At 43.3% G+C, this 11301-nt stretch overlaps 1 pseudogene; it reads right to left on the minus strand.

The window, feature by feature from the left end:
- Positions 1 to 1920: 1920 nt before the first annotated feature.
- On the minus strand, positions 1921 to 8169 carry LOC103299460 (Golgi-associated plant pathogenesis-related protein 1-like; annotated as a pseudogene).
- Between the last annotated feature and the right edge of the window lie 3132 nt (positions 8170 to 11301).

Genomic DNA, 11301 nt, shown 5'->3' on the forward strand with positions numbered 1-11301 from the left:
CTTAGTCTTTTGCCCTTGGCATTTTAATTGTGATGTGTCTTGGTGTGGTCCTCTTTGGATTCCTTTTGTTTGGGGTTCTCTGCACTTCCTGGACTTGAAAGTCTATTTCTTTCACCAGGCAGGGAAAGTTTTCTGTCATTATCTCTTCAAATAGGTTTTCAGTATCTTGCTCTCTCTCTTCTTCTGGCACCCCCGTAATTCGGATGTTGGCACACTTGAAGTTGTCCCAGAGGCTCCTCTTATAACCATGGTTTTGAACTCTATATCCAGTAGTTTGCTTTCCTCCATTTCTTTCATTTGTGACATGTTTCTTTGTCTCTGCATTTTGGCTACTTCCCTGTGTTGATAGAGTGGTTTTCTGTGCTAGGTGTCCTATAGGGCCCAGTGGCTCAGCCTCCCTAATTACCTGAGGTAGACACTCTTGGTGCACCCCTTTGTGGGCTGTGTGCACAGTCTTGTTGTAGTTAAGCCTTGATTGCTGTTGGTATTACTGGGAGGAATTGACCTCCAGGCCAATTGGCTGTAAGGATCAGTTGTGTTTACAGTGGAAGAACTTTTGTGCTGGAGACACCCTTATGGGGCAGGACTTGCTTCAGTGGGGCTTTGGTGCTCACTGAGTCTGCCCCCTGAGTGTGTCTCTTATGGATGTGAAGAGTTGTAATCTGGATGGTCTCACTCTGACCACTGGATACGCTGGCTCTTGGCTCTCCAAGGAGGTGCAAAATCAGCCACTGCCTGAGGCCACCCAGCAGGAGCTACAGAGAGATATGCAGATTGCTCTTCTTTGTTTGGGGTTTGGAGGTGCCCAGATGAGGCTCAGCTGTGAAGCAATGCAAGCTGCTGTGGAGCCTTGGGCCTTCTTTTGGAAGCTCTGGGGCTCTCTGACCCAGTTGCAGTTTGTTAGGTTTTAGATTGCAAAAGGCCAGACCATTCATATGCAAAAGCCTTTGGGCACAGCTTGGGTGGGGTTGTAAATTGGGTGGGGCGGGGTCTCAGGGAATCACCAGGGCAGAGCAAACAGCGATGGCTGCCCGTCAGCCCTGCCCCGAAGAGGCTCCTGTGTCTCTGTGTCCCATGCACCGTGTAGGAACAATGATGGCTGTGAGCACCTCTGAGAGAAAGCTGCCCTCGCATTCCTGCCCGATGCCAGACATTCCAGTTTCTCCTCGTATGGTCCCCAGAGTCTTGCCCGGCACTGGAGCTCAGAGCAGTCAGGAGCTTGTATCTCCCTCCTGATTGAAAAAGTCAACAGTGTACCCAGCTGCCAGTCCCTTTTGTGTGTGCCTTTGTACCTCCACACTTCACTTCCACACCTCCGCACCTCCTACTGGACTCAGTGCGCTTTTCTCTTCCATTCTAGTTGGTAGAATTTCCACTCAGCCAGCCTTCCCGTGGTTCTGGATGATGTTCGTTTTGTCTTTTAGTTGTAGTTTTGATATGCTTGTGCGCGGCAGCAAGTTCATGTGTTTACCTATGCCGCCATCTTGGTTCAAGGCTTTAACATTCCTAAATATTTACCACTAGTAGATTGCAATGCAGGAAGATCACAGGAAATGAATTTCACTTCTCAACAGCACAAACATTTGGAATACAAAAATTCCAAGGATGAATATTACAAGTAAGAAAAGTACCCCAAAAAAGTTTACTTTAAAAATAACAAGAAAAGTTTAAAAATTGATTTTCCCCAAGTCCAAATAATTGTGGTCTAACCATCAGAGTAAAGGCTTCATTGGCTCATTCCTTTGATAAGAATTAGTTCATGCCAAACTGTATATCCAAGTGTGTGTGTAAGAGACACTCACATGCATCACACACAAGCATATACACCCACAGAGAGAGACACGCATCTGGTTTTTGTTGTACTATACACCTTTCATACCCACGTTCTAAGTCTGCTAGCTGCCCTTTACATTTGGCAAGCTATTTCTTTGGAAGGAGGACATTTTCTTCAAAGAAGCCCTAGTTGAGGACATTCCCTGCTGGGAAGTGTCTAGTCACCACGAAGGAGGACCCATCACTTGCAGATGCTTTCTCTACTCCCATCCTCTTTGTGTTATTCCATACCATGGCCTGAAGTGTCCAGTCTCAGAGTTGAAGCCACTCTGCTGGAAGTTGCAATTCTTAATTAAACTGTACCATCTATCAACCACCTCCCCTCCTGTCTGACCGTAGGATGCCCAGGCCAGGTTCTCTCTGCACTGGCTGGGACTGGACTCTGGGGTGTGCTTGAGGATCTGCATGCTGGCCAGGGCCTCTGAATATTGCTGAGCCTCCTGGATGAGCTTCTTGCAGAGCATCCGCAGGGGTAGGCCATGCTTCTGGGGTGAGTCTGTGGGCCCTCAGAACCTCATTATTAAACTGGTTGGAAGCTGACTTGCTCCTGGCCAGCTCACAGGCTTCTGGGCTCCCACTGCCTCTGCTCCCTCAAATCTGATTTTTTGAAGGGCATGATTTTAATATATGTGACAAAGGTGCTTAAGTTTTATTTAGACAAAAGCCCTATGTGTCATGGGGAGTTTAAATACCAACATACAATTTTGGTGACATTCTATTTGTATCTTACCAGATTGAAAAATCAATCAAAATTCTGTTTTAATTATCTTTCTCAAGACACTGATTATAGTGCTACTTTGTCACCCCTTGGAAAAGTGTTAACTAAGCATTTCCTATGGTCAAAGCACTCAGGTAGGTGTTGATGGTCATATAAAACAAGTATTCTGAGTCAAATATTTTCTCAATGAGCCTCTCAAATTTGCCTACGAACTTCCTTCTTATTGCAATTTCCAGCTTCTTTTCTAGTTTGTTATGTCCCACTTGGCTAACAGTTTTTATTAATTATTCCAGAAACCTTGAGGAAGCCACCATATATTAGTGTTTTGAGTAACAAATGCTTTGTGGATTGGCTGCTTTCTAAATTTTACAATAATCCAATTGTCCTGAGATGGATTGAGGCTATATTAGTTACATGCCATCAATAGGCAAGTACTCAAAGTCTTTTGAAAACAGTACTGTCACTTAATGACAGTTAATCCTATGGAATAATGCTTCATAGCTAAGTTTTTGAGGCCATGGCAATAAAATTTTACCTAGTCAGTCTTTAAGTTATATGCATTAAATATTTTTTCATCAAGATTTTTTAAGAGAACTGTATTTTTGGAAGTCATGCCTTTTAGAATGACTGGAATTCAAGTTTCCTACATTGTTTAAAAAGATCTCTGACTGAGAAGTCAGATAAGCTGGTAATTGGCCATTCTTTTGTACACCATGGGAAATCAACTTCACATTCTTTCTGATGTCTGAGCTAGAGCACTCTTGCACATAGTGCATAGTGTATGTTAGGTGAGTTACCTCTGTGGAGGGGTGGGATTGAGTGATAGACATTGGAGCTTTAATTTTTGGGGGGATCACTTGTATTTTTCACAAAATTAATGCACTTATGGGTTGTTTATTTAAAAATGAATAAAATTTAGTACAGTCAAGTCTGGGGCATAGGTACACATGGTACTTGCGGCCTCATCAAAGTTACAATTAAACTACAGAACAACCATTATTCAGAACCACCTGAAATCTAGTTGAAAGTAAGTCCTACATATAGGGAATTAAAGAAGAAGCATATGGAGACTGGTAGAAGGAGTGGAGATGGGGCAGAATCTCAGAATTGGCTGATCCAATACCCATGTGTGGCAGTTTAAAATTGGGAGGGGTATCTTGTCTGTGGAGGTTTCCCTGAGGAAGGAGGGGTTCCTAACCCATTCCAGGCCTCCAAGCCCAGGATTCCAGTGCCAGGAAGAGAAGTCCCCATAACTTTGGGCTGTAAAAACCAGTGGGGATTGAGGCTGAGGGAGACAGAAGGCTTCTGGAATCCCTCTTAAAGGGACGGTAAGCAGGTTTACTTGGACTCACTCCCTATGAGCTCAACACTAGGGAAGTAGCTTGAAAGGAATCAGGGACATTCAAGAAGGAACTAACTTGTCTGGAATCAGGGGAAGAGCTGGAGGGGTAGCTTTCTCCCAGGCAGAAGTGCTGGCAGAGTCTGTTATTCCTTTGCTGAGACCTCCTGCCACAGAGCCAAGAGGCAGGCACCATATCTGAATCTCCATCAACCTGGTTCACTTTTCACCTCACCCTGGTGATTACCTGAGACCCCACCCCTCCCTACTTGCAGGCTCATCCAAGCCATTTCTAGTGGCCTTTCCATACAACCTGCCTCTCTTGCCTCATTCCTAAAATCTCTCAAACAAACAGCAGCTGGCCTCAGCATGCCCTGTACCTCTCAATAAGTGGTCCCAGGCCTGGCACTAGTGTCAACCCACCTTGGTTTGCCACTCTTAGGATCCTCCAAGTCCAAGACAAGTAGCAGCCATCTGCAGATTGCTTTGTAGCTCATGCTTAGGGGCCCCAGGCAGGGCACAGGTAGTGGCTGACTTTGCACCTCCTGGGAGGCCCCAGTGCCAGTGTACACGGTGGTCAGCTTTGACCATGCTGGATTACAACTCTACCATCTCCATGAGTGACACACTCAAGAGGCAGACTTGGTTTGCAGCCAAAGCCCCACTGAAGCAAGTTGTGCTCCATAAGATCAGCTCCTGCACAGCAGCTCTTCTGCTGTAGTCACAGCAGATCCTCACAATTGATTGGCTTGGGGGTCAATCCTTCCCAGTGATGCCAACATCAATCAAGGCTCAACGACAGTAGGAGAGTGCACACAGCTCAAATGGGTGCACCTGGAGTGCCCATCTCAGGTGACTGGGGAGGCTGAGCCACTGAACCCTAATGGACACCTACTATACAGGACCACTCTACCAAGTCCAAGAGACATAGCACATCTACCTTATGTATAGAAATAAACACAGGGATGCAGGCAAAATGCAGAGACAAAGAAACATGTTACAAAAGAAAGAACATGAGAAGTCTCCAGAAAAATAACTAAATGAAATGGAAGCAAGAAAACTATCAGATACAGAGTTCAAAATAATGATTATAAGGATGCTCAAGGAACTTACTGAGAATTTCAAGGAACTTAGTGAGAACATCAACAAAAAAAAGGGCCAGTCAGAAATGAAAGATACACTAACTGAAATAAAGAATAATTTACAAGGAATCAACAGTAGAGTAGAGGATGCTGAGAATCAAATCAAGAATTTGGAATATAAGGAAGCAAAAACCACCCAATCAGAATAGAAAAAATAAAAAATAATAAAAATATATGAAGACATATAAAAAGCCTCTGGGACAACTTCAAGTGTACCAACTTCATGGGGGTGCCAGGAGAAGAGGGGGAGCAAGAAATTGAAAACCTACTTGAAAAAATAAAGACAGAAAACTTCCCTTACCCAGTGAAAGAAATAGACATTCAAATCCAGGAAGCACAGAGAGTCTCAAATAAGATGAACCCAAAGAGGCCCACACCAAGACACATCATAATTAAAACTCCAAAGGTTAAAGTCAAAGAGAGAATCTTTTTTTTTTAATATTTTTATTGATTTTAGAGAGGAATGGAAAGGGAGAGATAGAAACATCAATGATGAGAGAGAATCATTGATTGGCTGCTTCCTGCACTCCCCCCAATGGGGACCAAGCCCACAACCTGGACATGTGCCCTTGACTTCAATCAAACTTGAGACTCTCCAGTCTCCAGTCAGCAGGCCAACACTCTATCCACTAAGCCAAATTGGCTAGGGCCAAAGAGAGAATCTTAAAAGCAGCGAGAGAAAAGCAGTTATTTACCTACCAAGTGGTGCCTATACAACTGTCAGCTGATTTCTCAACAGAAACTTTGCAGGCTAGAAGGAAGTGGCAAGAAATATTCAAAGTGAAATTTGAAATATGAAAACTATGAACCTACAACCAAGATTATTCTACCCAGTGAAATGATCTATACTAATAAAAGAGTAAGATACAAATTGACTGTTCCTTTGAGACGCCCACCAGTCAATCAGGAGTGAGTATTCAAATTAACCCAACAAAGATGGTGGGTTAATTTGCATATGCAGGTGGCGAGCGGCCGGGGGTGGGGCGGGACACTTGGTGATGATGCAGGCGTTCCGCACCACCTCTGCAGCTCCGGGCCTCTGGGCAGTGTGAGAAGGCGGAAAGGCGGCTCCGGCCAGAGCGAAGGCAGTGCCGACAGCCAGGGGAAGGAAGCCCATTCTTGCATGAATCTTCGTGCATCGGGCCTCTAGTCATTTATAATTGAAGGTCAGATAAAGAACTTTCCAGACAAGAGAAAACTAAAGGAATTCATCACCACCAAATCAGTATTACATTAAACATTTAAAGACCTTCTTGAAGAAGAAGAAGGAGGAGGAGGAGGAGGAGAAGAGGAGAAGAAAATATAAAAAACATAAACAGTAAAATGGCAATAAATACATACCTATCAACAATTGAATCTAAAAATCAAAATAAATGAACAAGCAGAACAAAAACAGACTCATAGATACAAAGAACATGTTTACTGTTTCCAGATGGGAGGGGGTTAGAGGCTAGGTGGAAAAGGTGAAGGAATTTAGAAGTACAAATTAGTAGTTATAGTGTAGTCATGGGGGTGTAAAGTACAGCATAGGGAATACAGTCAATAATATTCGAATAACTAAGTATGCTGTTAGGTGGGTATGAGATTTTTTGGGATGATCACTTAATAAGTTTTATATCTAATCATTGGGGTGGACATCTGAAATTAATGTAATATTGTATGTCTACGGTAATTGAAAAAAATGATTTTTTTACAGATTTACTGAGTCATAGTTGACCTGTGCTGAACTGAACATATTTAGAGTATGCAATTTAATTTTTAACATAGGCATACAACTGTAAAACCACCACTATCAGGATCATGAAAATAACTATTATTCCAGAAGTTTCCTTATAAATCTTTATCATCCTCTCCTCTCTCCCACCCCACCCCTCACAGGCAACCACTGATCTCTTTCTAGTTACTGTAAGTTAGTCTGCATTTTCCAGAATTTTATTTTATATATGAGATCATACAGTACATAATTCTTTTTGTCTAACTTTTTTCACCCATCACAGCTGTCTTGGGATTCCTTCACATTGTTTTGTGTATCAATAGTTCATTCTTTTTTACTGCTGAGTAGTATTCCATTATATAGATATACCACAATTTGCTTATCAGTTTACTTTTTGATGGGCATTTGGGTTGTTTCCACTTTTTGGCTATTTCAAATTAAGGTGTGAATATACACACACACACACACACACACAAATGAATAAAATTTAAATTTAGAAAAAGGAAGCATTTAGTATGATACTCATGCATGAGCTTCAGTTTTAATCATTTGAGTAACTGTGGATATAGTGTTTTGTGCAGAGACTTTATTCTCCTTTCCTTATTTCCCTGCAGTCACATGGTTGGAGTGGTTCAAGGCTTATAAACTGGATTCAAGTCAGAGTAAACTTCTCTGGTACTTATCCTCTTAAGAATACAGTATTCAGCCTAGTCATTATGGTGCCCAAAGTGCCAGCCAGCATAATTCCTGCTTGTGTAGTTTCAGAGTTTTAAATGTAAATATCATGCAAAATGTTATGGTATCATTTTTCTCAAATAATTTTCAACATAGTCTTAATTTAGTTGGTAATTACTCTTTTGTGAAACATGTAGAATCTAGTTAATTATAATTTTGAGATTAACACAAGTAGAGATTAAATTTTTGCTGTTTCTTGTTTATTCCAGTCAAAATCTTTATCTTCTAAAATTTTGATATTTCCATAGTGTAGCATAGAAACTAGTTCAATGTCCATAGGGACTGACTAAGCATTTCATTTTTTTCTCTCTATACTACCCCTTTATGGTTCTATTTGGAAAAAGTAATGCCAGACAAAATACCAAAGTTGTCCCTTTGGCATGCCCATATAATTTATAGAAAGCAGGGCAAGGAATGCTTCATTTTATTGAACAATCTATATATGTAAAAGCTTAGAGATTCTGAAGATGGCGACCAGCAGGAAGGTAGGGAGGGAGAGAGTGTGAGAGAGTGAGGGAGCGATAGAGGAGTGTGTGGACATGTATGATGTGTGTGTGTATGAGCTAGGGAAAGTTAGATCCTTCAGGTCTTCCAAGGGCCTGCCAAACTGGGCTGTCTTACACAGCGGAGCCCCACTGCCACTGCGACACTCCGGGGGCAGCCAGTGCAGGCACAGAGACCACGCCATCTTGAAAAACAGAGCTGCTTGAGTCTAGGATCCTGGCTTCAGCACCACCCAGTCTGGTCTCAGACACAAACTGGGACCCTGCAGCCACTGGAGACAGAGACCTGCGACCACAGCTGCAGACCCACAGACACCAAGAATCCAGATATTCCGGCCACAGATTTCTGTGAGTCACAGAGCCCACCCCCCTCCCCACAGGCTCGCTGCAGTGCCATAGGAACTGCTAGACCCGCCCCTCACAGGAGCTGAAGCACAGCTACAGGAATTTGAGCCTGGGAGCATGCAGACATTGGGAATCTGTTCCCTGCAGTGCAATCAGGCGACCAAACCCCACGCCCATGCAGGGCAACAGTGCCACCTGACTTCAATTCTGGGCAAGTGCATATGGAAGTCTGTTTTCCGCAGCGCAGGAGTGGATCTCCTGCCGACACAGTGCTACTGTGCAACCCAGTCCCTTAAATAGACCAGGAGCCTGATTCTCCAGGCGAGAGGCAGCACTGAGCATCAGTGACTTGACTCTGTTTCTCATTGCGTGTGCCTGGGATTCCTGATTCCCAGTGCATTCACACTAAGAGCCAGTTACTCCAATTCTTGGTGCATGCACACAGAGGGACCCTGATTCTCGGCGTGAGGCTGCACCAAGCAACAGAGAGTCTGATACTCGATTCTTGGTGTGGGCACAGGGGAACTCTGACTTCTGGCATGCACTAGGGGACTCTGAATTTTGGCACATGCCAGTGGGGTCTCTGTTTCAGCGCAGCGCAGCGCAGGCAGCGTCCCTGATTCTAGGTACACACACGAGGCCACACTGAGCATCGGTGACTCTGATCCTGGGCGAGCGTGGCTCCCACAAGCCCACGGCAGCCACACGTCTTGGTGTCGGAGCTTTCAAGTGATACTTGGGTGGTGTGAAGCTCCTACTGCACATGGCCCAGGCCCACACAACTCGACGTTTGAAGCTTCTGGTGATAGAATGGGGAGATGACACAATCCCCAGAGAAAAGAAAATGAGGAGTCACCAAGAAAGGAAATTAGTGAAACAGAAGCATGCAACATGACAGAAAAAGAATTCAGAGTAATGGCTGTACAGTTCATACACTGGATGGATGAGAAAATCAATAACCTATGCAAAAATCAGGAAGAAATCAAAAGTGATATAGCTACAATAAAAAACACCATGGAAGGTTTCAACAGTAGACTAGAAGAAGCAGAGGACTGAATTAGTGAGTTAGAAGATAAGGTAGAGAAACAAGCTCAATCTGAACAGCAACTGGAGAAAAAAATTAAAAAGCAGGAGGAGAGCCTTAAGGGACCTTTGAGACAACACAAAACAAAGCAACATACATATAATAGGGCTGCCAGAGGACAAGAGGAGCAGCAAGGATTAGAAAATCTATTTGAAGAAATAATGACTGAAAACTTCCCTGATATGGGGAAGAAAAAAGTTACACAAGTACAGAGAGTCCCAAGCAAGATGAATCCCAAAAGACCCACACCAAGACACGTCATAATTACAATGGCAAATGTTAACGACAAAGAGAGAATCTTAAAGGCTGCAAGAGAGAGACAGAGTTACCTACAAAGGATTCCCCATCAGATTATCAAATGATTTCTCAACAGAAACACATCAAGCTAGAAGGGAATGGAAGGAGGTATACAAACTGATGCAAAGCAAAGGGGACTGAATCCAAGAATACTCTATACAGCCACACTATCAATCAAAATTGAAGGGGAAATCGGGAGCTTTGCAGACAATAGAAGTCTAAGGGAGTTTATCACTACCAAGCCAGCAATGCAAGAAATGCTAAAGGGAATGCCGTAAAAAGAATAAATAGAAAGGGAGGAAGAAACACAGGCATAAAGTACAGAAATGGCTACAAACAAGAACCTATCCTATATAATAAAACCCTAAAATGCAAATCAACCAAATGGTGCAATGACCAGTTGCTATGATGCACACTGACCACCAGGGGGCAGACACTCAATATAGGAGCTGCCTCCTGGTGGTCAGTGCACTCCCACAGGGGGTTGCCCATCAGCCAGAGCCAGGCTCACAGCTGTTGAGTGCAGCAGTGGTGGTGGGAACTTTTCCGCCTCTGTGGCAGTGCTAAGGATGTCCGACTGATGTCTTAGACCCGCTGGGGTGGGGGAGCGGGCCTAAGCCATCAGTTAGACATCCTCATAGGGCTCCCAGACTATGAGAGGGGGCAGGCCAGGTGGAGGGACCTCCCCCAACCCTCCCACCCAGCACGTGAATCTTGTGCACTGGGGCTCTAGTCAATAATAACATTAAACGTAAATGGATTAAATGCTCCAATCAAAAGACATTGAGTGAGTGAATGGATAAGAAAACATGACCCATATATGTGCTGTCTGCAGGAGACCCACCTCAGAACAAGGGACTCACACAGGCTGAAAGTGAAGGGATGGAAAAATATCTTCCAGGCGAATGGAAATGAAAAAAAAAGCTGGGGTAGCAATACTTATATCTGACAAAATAGACCTCAAAGTGAAGACCATAACAAGAGACAAGAAAGGCCACTTCATCATTCTAAAGGGATCGATACAACAAGAGGATATAACTCTGGTAAACATTTATGCACCCAATGCAGGAGCACCCAAATACATAAAAAAACTTCTGGAAGATATCAGGGTAGAGAGTGACAGCAACACAATCATAGTAGGAGACTTTAATACCCCATTAACATCACTGAATAAATCCTCTAGACAAAAAATTAGCAACGAAACTTCAGTCTTAAATGACTCACGAGATCAGATGGACTTAATTGACATCTTTAGAACATTCCATCCCAAAACTACAGAATATACATTCTTCTCAAGCACACATGGGGCATTTTCAAAGATAGACCAGGCAAAGTCTCTCCAAATTCAAGAGGATTGAAATCATATCAAGCACCTTCTCAGATATCAATGGCATAAAATTAGAAATAAAGTACAGTAAAAACAACCACAAAAATTCAAGCACTCGGAGGCTGAATAGCAGATTATTAAACAATGAGTGGGTTACCAAAGACATCAAAGAAGAAATAAAACACAACTTGGAAACAAAGGACAATGAAAACACAACAATCCAAAATCTTTGGGACACAGTGAAAGCAGTCCTGAGCGTGAAGT

The sequence above is a fragment of the Eptesicus fuscus genome, chromosome 5 (genome assembly GCF_027574615.1).
Source record: "Eptesicus fuscus isolate TK198812 chromosome 5, DD_ASM_mEF_20220401, whole genome shotgun sequence".
In the NCBI taxonomy this organism is placed as follows: domain Eukaryota; kingdom Metazoa; phylum Chordata; class Mammalia; order Chiroptera; family Vespertilionidae; genus Eptesicus; species Eptesicus fuscus.